Here is a 13082-nt window from a genome sequence, read left to right on the forward strand (position 1 = left end):
CATTACCAGGCCCAGAGCTATTATTCCTTTTCTCCTTAACAAACACTGTCAGCAACTTTAACACAGTGCATATTATAAAATTTACAGGATATTGTAAACCCATCCCCTAATTGCTGTACTAAAGTATCCCTCCAGACTGTTGGCCTCACTTTTCGATTCTCACAGATTTTTTGTAATTTTTGGGGGCCTAAAGGGGTACTCCTGTGAAAGACATTTTTTTTTTAAATCAACTGGTGCTAGAAAGTCTATCAGATTTGTAAAATATTTCTATAAAAAATCTTAAACCTTCCAGTATTTGTCAGCTGCTGTATGCTTCAGAGGAAGTTGTGAGGTTCACAGTGCTCTCTGCTGACACCTCTCTCCGTGTCAAGAACTGTCCAGTGTAGGAGCAAATCTCCATAGCAAAACTCTCCTGCTCTGGACAGTTCCTGACCCAGATAGAGGTGTCAGCAGAGGGCACAGTCATCAGACTGAAAATAACCACTACTTTCTCTGGAGCATACAGCAACTGTTAAAGAGTTACTGTCACCAAATAAAACTTTTAATATAGTGTAATCAGCAGACACTTTCAAATTCACTTGCTTTTAAAATTGTCAACATAAATATGTTTAAAATCTAAGAGACAAAACGGCCACTAGGTGGCTCTGTACCGTTCCCTGACACAATTAATACAGTGAGTTTGGTCTCCTCCCGGCCTAGCAGGAGACCAAACTCAGGAAGTGCTTCTCTGCACTGAGCTTTATTGACAGCTGCACAGAGCCTCACTGAAAGCAGCACAGAGCCTCACTGAAAGCAGCACAGAGCCTCAATGAAAGATGCACAGAGCCTGAGGTCTTCTATTCATCACAGCACAGCAACAATTTGAGTGCGGAAATGGGCCCCCAGCAGGCTTCAGTCATGTCATGGCTGCTGGGAAGCTCCCACTATCTCTGCTACAGAGCTTTTCAAATCTATGAATTTTGTTTTAAAGGGTGGGACGAGTGTTAGGAGTAGTTAGGGAACATAGCTTGGGTTAGTTTAGAAAAGTTTATTTGGTGACAGGTACTTTTTGAGTACTGGAAGGATTAAGATTTTTTTTTTTTTTTATAGAAGTAATTTACAAAATCTGTAAAATTTCTAGCACCAGTTGATTTGAAATACAATTGTTTTACACCGGACTACCTCTTTAAGTTGCCCTGACCTCAATGGGAAAATAAGACACCAGACATAAACACACACTGGGGGAGAGTTATCAAAACCTTTGAAGAGGAAAAGTGGACCAGTTGCCGATAGCAACCAATCAGATCATTTAAAGGGGGACACCGCCCTAGACATCATATCCCCTATCCAAAGGATAGGGGATAAGATGTCTGATCGCGTGGGTCCTGCTGCTGGGGACCCCCGCAATCTCTCCTGCAGCACCCCCAGTCATTACTGCATGGAGCTAGGTTTGCTTCGTGTGTGATGACTCATGATGCAGGGGCCAGAGTATTGTGATGTCACCGCTCCGCCTCTTCGTGACGTCCCGCTCCGCCCCTTCGTGACGTCCCGCTCCGCCCCTTCGTGACGTCCCGCTCCACACCCTCATTGCAAGTCTATGGGAGGGGCCATGACAGCCACCACGCCCTCTCCCATAGGCTTGCATTGAGGGGGCAGAGTGTGACGTCACGAGGGGGTGGAGCCGTGATGTCACGATACTCCGGCCCCTGTATGTTGAGTCATCACACACGGAGCAAACTTACCTCCGTGCAGTGATGACTCGGGGTGCTGCAGGAGAGATAGTGGGGGTCCCCAGTAGCGGGACCCTGCAATCAGATATCTTATCCCTTATCCTTTGGATAAGGGATAAGATGTCTAGGGTGGAGTACCCCTTTAACTTTTTAAACAGTCCTCTAAAAAAAGCAAAAAAATTAATGAAAGAAGTGATCAACTGCTCCATTTTTTCTCTGTATAGGTTTTAACCCCTTAAGAACTATTCCAAATTTGGCCTTAAGGACCAGGCCAATTTTCGTTTTTGCACTTTAGATTTTTCCTCTCCCTTCTAAAAGTCATAATACTTTCCATTTTGCACCTACAGACCCATATGAGGGCTTGCTATTTGCGTCACCAATTGTACTTGGTAATGACAACCATTTAATATTAAAATCTACCGCAAAACAAATAAATATATATATTTTTTTCCAAATTAACATTTTATTAAAGTTTCATAAAAGCACACTTTCAATAACAGCATAATACAACAGATAGAACATTGCCACAAGTTTGTCCGACTTATTCTCAGGAGGGAAAAATAATTAAGTAGGTGTCCTTAACAATAGGTCTAATGATATAACAGAGCAACTAAAATACATAATTAGGTAATACGGCCCTCCGTTGCCTGCATTTTCTGTAAACTCCATGGATCCTGGGGGATGGGTAGGCAGGGACAGTGACTGCTATCAGCAATAACAGGCTATAAAGTACCTACAAATTAACTAGGTGTAGGTGCGTATGAGTGTCAGACATGGGGTTACTCAGGAAGTAATACATAGTGAACGACTTCATGGCTTGCGGAACATAAAAACAGACAATAGAGGAGAAAAACAGAGTGAGAGATATAAAGATAGAGGGGATGACAAGGGGAAAAAAGGTAGGGGGAGGGAGGAGGAGGAGGGGAAGAGAAGAAAACAGGGGTGAGGAAAAAAGAGGGACAGGGCAAAGGTCTAGATGAAGCACTATAATTACAGTGCGGTGCGAACAGCATAAGTGACCCCCTGGTGATCTGAGGAGTAACCTCACTACCTGAAGGATCACATGACAAGAACAAAGAGAGATTAATCTCCCAGGTGAAGGGTTTCAAAATCGCTAGCCGATATAAACTCCGACCATGGTCGCCAGATGGCAAAAAATCTGTCAATTTGGTTGCGGGAATCAGTAACTCTTCCCTTCTATATAGATGGGAGACATCCCGAAGCCAGGACGAAACTGATGGAGGTGTCGACAATTTCCATAATCTGGGTATTACCGTTCTGGCCGCTAACAACCAAAAGTGTATCAAACGAGCATGCGTCCGTGGAGTATTGTTCGGGAGAATAGATAAGAGCGTCGGTTTAGGTGACTTGGGGAGTTGGACCGAGGTCAGATGGAATATAACATCAAAAACCAGGGACCAGAACGCAGCCAGAGACGGACAGTTCAGCCATATGTGTCCCATGTTGCCACCAGGTCCTCCACAGCGCCAGCACACATCCACGACATTCGGATAGCAGCGAGCCAGTAGGGAGGGGACTCTGTGGAGGACCTGTGGCACCATGAGAAGGCCTGGCTCCACTCCATTTCCGAGATGGAGAAGCCCAGTTCCCTTTCCCATGCCGGACAGAACAATGGAAGGCCTGATGAGTGTGTGTCTAATAAGAGGGAGGATATAGCACGGATAGATTTGCGCACCGGGACTGCGGAGGAACAAAGGCGTTCAAAAGGCATCAATTGTCTATGAAGGGCCAGGCGCTCATTATTGACTTTATAGAAGTGAGATAGTTGGGCATACTGGAATGTGTAGTTGTGGGGTTGGGAGGGCTTACTTGTTAGCTCCGTTAGGGGTTTCATCTTGTCAGAAGTCAGTATGTCCCTGAAGGTGGGTGCACCGTCTTTCCGGAATTAAAGGAATGTCATTGCTTGGAGCGCCGGAGGGAAGTATGGATTTCCAAAAAGGGGGGTGAGCGGGCCAGAGGGAGAGAGGATCGATTTACGTGCCAGGTACATGTGATAAATTTTGATAATGGAGGCTAATACTGGGGGGACGTCAGATCCCGGGTTCTTGGGCAGGGATCCTTTCGGTAACCACAGGACGGATTAAAGATCCAGATCCGTGGTGCGAGATTCTAGTGATACCCACTGCCATAACATTTTATGGTGAAATCCATCTAAGATCCTATTAAGTGCCGTGGCTAGATAGTAAGCAATAAGGTCAGGGAGCGCTAAACCCTCGTCAGTTTTCTGTCTGATTAAGATCATTTTGGCCAGTCTTGGGTGCCTGCCCGCCCAGACGAAGCCAGTTTGGATCGCAGAGACTTCCCTAAAGAAGGAACATGGTAGGAATACCGGCAAACAGGAGAAGTGATAAAGTAAGCGAGGGAGCACATTAATCTTGAATATATTTATATGTCCCAATCATGAGAAGTTTCTGCGCTCCTACCTGGCCAGGTCTGAGCATAGCGTCTGAAGAAAAGGGGGGAAATTAAGGTGGTGTCTGCTAGGTTATTGGGGACATGGATACCTAGGTATTTCAACGAATGTGATTGCCACCGGAAAGGGTAAGAGGCTTTGAGGGATTAGAGAACACTGGTGGGCACTAGTATAGGTAGGGCCTCAAATTTGGATGCATTAAGTTTATAGTTACTGTAACACGAAAAAATTAATATATATTTTTGTGGGGAGAAATTGAAAGAAAAAAAACACAATTTTAGGGGCTTCCGATTCTGCGCAGTGCAATTTTAGGTAAAAATGACACCTTATCTTTATTCTGTAGGTCCATACGGTGACAAGAATATCCAATTTATGTAGATTTTATAATTTTTTACTACTTTAAAAAAAATTATAACTACATACACCAAAATTATTATGTTTAAAATTGTCCTCTTCTGACCCCTATAACTATTTTATTTTTCCGCATACAGGACACCCGGAGGAAAGCAGTGGGACAGCATTGTACTTTCATGTATTCTTTTCTTCCCCTTTCAGAGCTATAACTCATTAGCCGACATTTATCATTGCCTTTAGACTGCTTTTTTTTTTTTTTTTTGTGTCTAGAAAAGGTGCAAAAAAGGTGCAAGCAGGCTTTATTTGCGCCCTTTGGTATACACATTTCTGCTGATTTTGAGTTGAAATCCACTGATTTTGTCAAACACGTGATATGGAAGGGTTTTATCAACTGCACCTTTTTGTGAAAAGGCACAAAAAAGGTGCAAAAACTACACCAGCACAGACTTAGCTTAGCTTTTTGGTGTATGTGGAGAGAGAAATTTCAGAAAATGTTAACCTGCAAAAAAATTTATCAAAAGCTCTGTGACTATTTAATAAATTTGGTGCTCCTACAGCACACAAAAAAAAGGTGTATAAAAATGCTTCACTTACACCTACATGATAATGCCGGCCATTATCTTTTTCATTTACACACCCACATAAGCTTGTTTTTAGTGGGACCAATTGTACATTGTAATGGCATTGATCATTTTTTTTCACAACATATGCTCTAAAACTGAACACAAATATGGTCTCTTTTTTCACCTCTGTACGTGCAGTAAAACTTATGTTATCCTGATTCTTTAGTTTGGCACAATTACAACAATTGTGGCAGTAATGCTATTCACCCACCCATTACAGAATAGCCACACCTGCTGGAGACTATGTAACCTATAATATGGTGCCAGGCCACTAGGAATGCTGGGAAAGGTCAGTGTGGCTGTGACATACCAAGCGTTCTGAACAAAATGTTAAGAATGCTGGGGCACAGGAGTACCCCTTTAGAACCTCAACACTCAATGATTCCAAAGTATTTTGTTTTCTTCAAGGTACATAGGCAGAAAAAGTACAAATATCCACTTAGATATGGTCCTCAACTGGTCTTCTTTGACCATCATTTTATACCCATAGGTTATGTGTATGTGGCCATGTATTTAAAACTTTAGGCATACATTTTATTGTGACTGATGCAACATTGGTCCTAGATGAGTAAATGGAGCATGCTCATGCAAGCACACTAAAACTTTGTTTAGAAAAAGAACTTGGAGAGCTACATCCCTGAGGTCGCTGTGGGTCCCAACAAACACAGAATTATCATGTGTACTGTGGATCAGTGATGCTATTAGTGTGCTAACCCCTTTAAAGGGTCCTGATATCACAATACATCTTCAGTGGTCTTGCAAAGGCCATACCTTGACCAGTCTGAGTTTATTTTGGCAGCAAGAGAGGAACAACAAAAAATATAATGGAGACAGTTTTATTGTCCTAGCACATCAGTATACACAACAAGTCAACAAATTCACCCTAAAGAGAAAGATTATGAAAATGAGATGGTAACTACTACAAAGACATATATAGGTAAAGCAGACAGAAAATTTTGTAAATATTGGTTACGTATTAAAGAACAGTCAAACAGCTGCTTCCCAGCAGTAGCAGGTAAGACAGATCACATTTTGTATACCTTCAACATATGTGTTACATCGACCTATTCAGTCTAAGACTATTTGCAGGATATCAGCTCCCCATAAGAGCTGTGCCACAGTGTGCATCCATGAGTATGTTTACACAGGTCAGAACATGCTTTTCACAAATATATCATACATGCATAATTTGAAAAATGTCAACAGTAAAGGTTAAATACACTAATACATATTTATTTAGTTCATGGTAAATGCCAAGAAAGACATAATGCCAGCCATGAAAAAGATTAGCTGCTTATGGTTTAAAAAAAAAATAAAAAAATAAATAAATAAAAAGAGGTTGGAAATGACGACTAATTAACCAACTAATCTTTTCTACTGCAATTTTCAGAAATTAATCAGATTTAATTATTACTGGACCCCACAAGTCAAGCATTTAGTCTATTGATCAAAAATATATTTAGTCAAAGAACTAAAGTTACAGTGCTAGCAACAAATGTTATTTAATTCTTTACACAGTACTTTAAGGTGAACTAATAATTGCAATAAACTTCAGAGCTGTCAGCCAGTTATATAGCTCAGGGCACTGAGACCCCTAATATCAAGGACACAAGATCACAAAAGGGATCATTTAAAACCACATTCACACAGAGATATTTCCATTAATATTTGTAAGCAAAAGCAGTAATGGATTCAATACTTTTGAATACATCTAAAACTTTAGATGTCTTCATTATACTTTCATTTTATGTACAACTGGTGGTTGTATTAACTAAATTATGCCCATATGAAAGTAGGCTAAGTTGAAGACAACCAAGAGGCATATAGTGATATGGGCTGCCATGTGCAACATACAGTAAGGTTTATAAAAAATAGTAAGAATATCAAAAATAGCAGCAATAAGAAAACCATATGTAGCTTCTTAAAAGAACACATGGGAAGACTGCCTTTAACACCCTACCTGACTTAGAAAATAAAACTTTTAACTTTTAATTTTTTTCCTCTTCTCTTTCTAAGAGTCATATCTTTTCTACATATGAAGACTTGTCTCTGTGGGATCAAGTATACTTTGTATCAACACCCTTTATCTTGCCATAAATATACAGTGAAATAGAAAAACTGTAGAGAAAAATATGTGTATTGCAACAGCTGATCTAGAGGAGATAGGAGGGATCAAGGTGGGCAAAGAGGTACTCCTAGGCACACAGTCACTCCCCTAGTGCGTTCATCTAAATATTGAATAAGAATTTTGTCCCATACAACGACACAGCACATTAGGATACTAAAAATAGTGTTTATTACAAAATAATGTCCACTATTTAACAAACACAGTGGTTTAATTTCACCAAAACTGGTGGTCGACTGCCTTTAATGTTGAGATGTTATAACATTTACATTCTGTACATCAATCTATTCCATTGAAAAAACAAAATCATCATTGACCCCACTGACTTCAACTAGATTCTCCATTTGGTAAAGATAAATAGCTAGCCCCTTTTGGTCACTACAACAGCCACTAGAGGAAAAAAAAAATGTCTTGATTCTTAAAATACATAAGTCACACGTTAGCATTTTGAACTTTGAGGGGCTTTCCAGTTTCTTAGGCTTTTATTCAAAATAAAAATATTATATGATCACATCATGCAAAGGGATGGATAAAATACAAATTTTCCACTTAAATTGTTGTCCCCTAGAGCTATTTTATTGCTTAACTTATATTTCCTACTGTATGTTTTTCTACTGCACCAAATAAAGCTGTCTGATCAATGCACTCCAGTAAAATGCAAGTGAATATGCTTCATGTTCACAACCTGGTGATTGTGTTTTGTTGTCATAAAAACATGAGTCAAGTAATAAAAAAAAAAAAAAAAAAAAGAAAAGATAATAAACATTTAAAGTTGTGCCTTTTACTCATTTCCGATAGCTAAACACAAATATCTTTAAACTACGTACCAAATACATCTCAGGATAAACTCACAGCCAATAAAACATAAAAGGAAATAATAAACAACCATTTTTGGAAATGTGCAGGTGTTTGCTATACTATAATGTACACTTTAATGAAAATATATACCTTAATTATGCATGGAGATCATTATTAGAGACTAAACTTTTGCACTGGCTTCTACATGTATTATCAATTTTAGGAAAGCATCTAAAAGGAGTCAAACAGTTCCCATTGTTTGGATAAATCACATCATGATATCAGCAGAAGGGTCAACCTAGGAAGCTTTTATTTGTGTGGAACAAATAACAGTTTATAGGGAAGGCACAGGTGCTGGGGACCGTTCTTTTATCTATGATTATGTCTATGCCCATTAATCTAGCTAATCTTCTGAAAGAATAAGTAACAAACAGAATTGTTGAGTCTTGTTCTTTTGTTTTTACAGCACCTACATAGTAGAAAGAATAAACATTCCTATAATATGTTGTTCTCTACTAGATAAGGGTCTATAGCATTCTATATACTTGGACAACCAGGAAAATTATTTATGTGGCTCAAGACAAACATAATAAACCCTTCATGCAATCCTTGTGAACGTGAGTTTAGGCATATCAAATGTTTCTTAAAGAGAATATTTTTTCCCTGAGATGCTATAGTTCAAAGCCCAGAAGACAATTTATACTTTGGCAGGTTAACGATGGTATCTGCAGAGGAAAAAGTCCACAGGCTTAGTAGTGAGTGCAACTGAATTATCCTCTCACATTAAGTCTTTTTTAGGGCTTTTGATAGAATGGTTATGGCATTGTACAGTCCTGCCATGGTTTATCTGTAATTCAGGTCTGTATAAATAGAATTTTTCAGTATAGCTGATGGGGGAAAGGAAAAGTAAGCTAAGTAAAATATTGTGCCCTACATACAGCACTAAAGACAGGCAGTTAGTAAACCAAAAATCATTCTGGCATAAAGTAGGAAAAATTATAAAAATAAAAAATAAAATGAAGTGAAATATAAATAAATAACTGGCAAAAAAAGAAGCAAGTGTAATTTCTGGTTAATTACTATATGGGTGCTGTTTCCACCTTTAGAACTTTAGTGGTACCATATTGAGGTTACGTTCACATGTACAGGATCTGCTGCATATTGTTAGGATTCGGCAGGCTGGATGTGGATCATCTGTGTCAGCAAGGGATTGGCGTGGACCATGTCGGTGGACCGGTTCTAAGTTGCTACTGGTATTCACCAGAGCCCGCCGCAAAGCGAGATGGTCTTGCTGCGGCGGTAGCAACCAGGTCGTATCCACTGGCAACGGCTCAACCTCGCTGACTGCTGAGAAGGCGTGGGACAGAAGGACTAGGCAGAGGCAAGGTCAGACGTAGCAGAAGGTCGGGGCAGGCGGCAAGGTTCGTAGTCAAATAGGAATAGCAGAAGGTCTGGAACACAGGCTTTGGACAACACTAAACGCTTTAACTGGCACAAGGCAACAGGATCTGTCAAGGAAATGCAGGGGAAGTGAGGTAATATGGAAAGGGAGCAGGTGGAAGCTAATTAGGCTGATTGGGCCAGGCACCAATCATTGGTGCACTGGCCCTTTAAATCTTAGAGAGCTGGCGTGCGCGCCCTAAGGAGCGGAGCCGCGCGCCAGGACATGACAGCCGGGGGCCGGGACAGGTGATAGACTTGGGATGCGATTCACGAGCGGGCGCATCCTGCTATGCCAATCGCATCCCCGCTGGCAGTGTCAGTGCAGCGCTCCCGGTCAGCGGGTCTGACCGGGGCGCTGCAGAGAGAGAAACGCTGCGAGCGCTCCGGGGAGGAGCAGGGACCTGGAGCGCACGGCGTAACAGTACCCCCCCCTTAGGTCTCCCCCTTTTTTTGTCCTGTAATTGCTTCACGTGGGACGAGGACACTGGGAGCGATTGTAGGGTTTCCTCATCCAAGGCAGGTAGTTCAGAAGGAGTGGGAATGGGGAGGGACGGCAGAGGGTGAAGCTTGGCATGGGGCAGTGTGTTACCAGGACGGGGGCTAGGAGGAGGCAAAGCATAGTCCTGATAGGCCTTGGGGAGACCAGGTGTAGGAGAAGGCACTGAGGCTTGCCTGACGGGACTGGGAGCAGACGTGAGGCATTTCTTGCGGCAAGCAGGGCCCCAATTCTTGATCTCCCCGGTGGTCCAGTCAAGGGTGGGAGAATGATGCTGGAGCCATGGCAGACCGAGGACTTCAGAGGTGCAGTTGGGAAGGACGAACAATTCAATCTTTTCGTGGAGTCCTATGCACATTAAGAGGGGTTCTGTGCGGTAACGCACAGTACAGTCCAACTTCACTCCGTTGACCGAAGAAATATAGAGTGGCTTGACGAGACGGGTCACCGGGATGCAGAACTTGTTCACCAAAGAGTCCAGAATAAAATTTCCAGAAGCACCAGAGTCCAAGCAGGCCACGGCTGAGAAGGAGGAGTTGGCAGAAGGACTAGGCAGAGGCAAGGTCAGACGTAGCAGAAGGTCGCGGCAGGCGACAAGGTTCGTAGTCAAATAGGAATAGCAGAAGGTCTGGAACACAGGCTTTGGACAACACTAAACGCTTTCACTGGCACAAGGCAACAGGATCCAGCAAGGAAGTAAAGGGGAAGTGAGGTAATATGGACAGGGAGCAGGTGGAAGCTAATTAGGCTGATTGGGCCAGGCACCAATCATTGGTGCACTGGCCCTTTAAATCTTAGAGAGCTGGCGCGCGCGCGCCCTAAGGAGCGGAGCCGTGCGCGCCAAGACATGACAGCCGGGGGCCGGGGCAGGTGAATGACTTGGGATGCGATTCGCGAGCGGGCGCGTCCCGCTATGCGAATTGCATCCCCCGATGGCAGTGTCAGTGCAGCGCTCCCGGTCAGCGGGTCTGACCGGGGCGCTGCAGAGAGAGACGCCGCGAGTGCTCCGGGGAGGAGCAGGGACCTGGAGCGCTCGGCGTAACACATATTTTGTGCAGCTGATTCTGCTACCCATTAATTTCAATGGATAGCAAAATCAACTACAGAAAATATGCAGCAAAAATATATAGCAGATTCTGGATGTGTGACGTACCTTTAAAGTGTAAATGATGTTATAATGTTTTTAAAAAACAGCAATAAAATATGTAATTGCATGAAACTTTGTAATATATCTGATCAGAGAAAAGCCAGCAACTCCTTGCAAATGGTCAGAAACCTCTTTAGGGCATGGTTATGTTGACAAAAGCCACTTGGTTTTTGACATAAAAGCTGCACCAATTTCCTTGTCCGTTACATCAGGGGACATTATCATTGGCTATACACCACCTTAATGTTCTTAATGTCCCTGCAAATTTTGTGCAATTGCATTCATTATTTGCACAAATTCAATTTAGAAGTGTTATCTTTTGCACAAACCTACACCACCTAATAGGACACATGCAAATGTGTCAGATTCCAGAGCATGAATCTTAAACTTAGTGATGGGCGGTATACCAGTTCATACCGAAATGTTTTTCCTGCACAATATGAATTTTCCCCTCCCCTCTCGAATGAATGAATTATCAGCCGCAGTGCACTATCCCCAAATTGGGCAACTAAACATAAGTGACCTGCGAGCGCTGTTCTGCTTCTCTACCCCCCCCCAATGAATTATCAGCCCAGTGCTGCTCCGCTCCCCTCCCCACCGCAACCCCCCCCTTTTTATCAGCCCAGCGCTGCGCTGTCCCCCACATCAGGAAATTAATCATACGTGACCCGCGAGCGCTGCTTCTCTTCCCCCCTCTCAAATCATTATCAGCCGCTACTGTACTATCCTGATACCGGGCTTCAAAAACAAACAAAATAAACTTTAACTCACCTTCCAACGTTCCCTTGTTGCTCCAGGTCCCTCTGCTGCTCTTGCTGCTTCCTGGGGATGTGAATGTCATAGAGCCGTCAGCTTACACCGGCTGCAGCAGTGTCCCACCTTGGCTGGTGAGAGGCTGAGCGCATTGTCATATAAGGAACCGGCCGGAAGCAGCATGAGGCTCGCATTGCTGGACCGTGAGGCCTGTACCGGAGCAACGGGGGAATGTAGGAAGGAGAGTTAGTTTATTTTGTTTATTCTTGCAGCCCGGGCACAGGATAGTACAGTACAAACCCTACTGTGTAGATCCAGGGGGAAGGCACTTGTTTATTAAGTCAGACAGCACAATACCATGTGGCAGAGAGTTCCATAGTCTTACAACTCTTACAGAAAAGAAGCTCCTTCTGTGATGGTGATGAAACTTCTTTCCTCTAGTCGCAGCATCTTGAAACCAATATTGTAATTTGAGGGACCATTGCATTATACTATCCAAGTTGGCGCTGGTCAATTGTTAGGATACGGCAACAATTATGTCAGTTGTGTCAGACACATTGGGCTAAGTCCAACATGCAAGACTACATTTTGCCTCCGACAAGCCATCTTTATATGAAGTGTAAACTGCTTCATTCAAAGATCAGCTTCAAAATACATTAAAAAGAGTTACTTGGAATATGCTGATGCCAATTCCAACAAGTTCCCATTTCTACAATAACAAAAGGCCGATAATGAGAAAGTTCCAAAACAATCTAAAGGTTACGGCCAAATCTCGCGGTAAATTAGACCAGGTGGCCGCCATCGTCTAACAAAGCCAAAATACTGGTGGAGAGCACATGTCTCATATCTGTGTGGTCACTGGTAATTTTCCTGTAGATAGGTACTGCAAAGCGCCATCTGCAAGAGAATTTGCACAGTACTGTCACGGGTAGGGAGTAGGGTGTCTTCCTCTGTTGCTGACCGGTGACTGATGTGTGTACAACACAGTTACTTGTAGCTATTGTAATTATGTAGCCTCTATATAGCCACTATCTACATTGCCCTCAATACAAAAAAACAGAATATAAAACTTACCTATAAAGTTGGGAAAGAACATATGGACTTCTTGAATATCACATTCAACGTAGATCAAAATGGGTATGTACAGTCGGATCTTTTCCGCAAACCTACAGCTACCAATTCTTTGCTCCAGGCCCACTC

General features: G+C 42.5%; 1 protein-coding gene across 1 annotated transcript in view; it reads right to left on the bottom strand.

Annotated features, from left to right (window-relative positions):
* The window catches only part of DIAPH3 (diaphanous related formin 3), an 882879-nt gene that overhangs the window by 349334 nt on the left and 520463 nt on the right, over positions 1–13082 (bottom strand). The window lies entirely within an intron of this gene.

Source organism: Hyla sarda, chromosome 2 (assembly GCF_029499605.1).
Source record: "Hyla sarda isolate aHylSar1 chromosome 2, aHylSar1.hap1, whole genome shotgun sequence".
Lineage (NCBI taxonomy): Eukaryota > Metazoa > Chordata > Amphibia > Anura > Hylidae > Hyla > Hyla sarda.